The following is a 416-nucleotide window of genomic DNA, read 5'->3' as shown; positions in this document are numbered from 1 at the left end:
CCTCGAATGCTGGCTGCCCTCAGGGTGTTGGGGAGGGCTCCAGCACAGCCTGCCCCTGGCTCCAAGTGCCTCCCCCTCACTGGGACTCCCTGGCTCCGATATTTGGAGCTCTTGGTTTTGGGTTCAGTGACCCTCAGGCTCTGTGTTCGTGCCTTTGCTGTGTGACTAATTGGAGAAGTATCTAATCCTGTTCTCCACCGATGTCACTGTTGTGCAGCCTGTGATTAAACATGCTGTCAGCTGCTGCTGTTTACAGATAACAATGCTGCTTTCTCTCATTCCTACACTATCAGACTCATTAGGAAGGTTTATGGATAAATTAGTCAGTCTGGGATTGAATAATGTCTGAAATGCATACACTGAGAATGTGCACTTTCCTGCTCTGGGTAGCCAAATGTGACAGTGACCTGAACCGC

This window comes from Corvus brachyrhynchos, unplaced genomic scaffold, assembly GCF_000691975.1.
Source record: "Corvus brachyrhynchos isolate BGI_N302 unplaced genomic scaffold, ASM69197v1 scaffold65, whole genome shotgun sequence".
Lineage (NCBI taxonomy): Eukaryota > Metazoa > Chordata > Aves > Passeriformes > Corvidae > Corvus > Corvus brachyrhynchos.
This window is presented reverse-complemented; position numbering follows the sequence as displayed.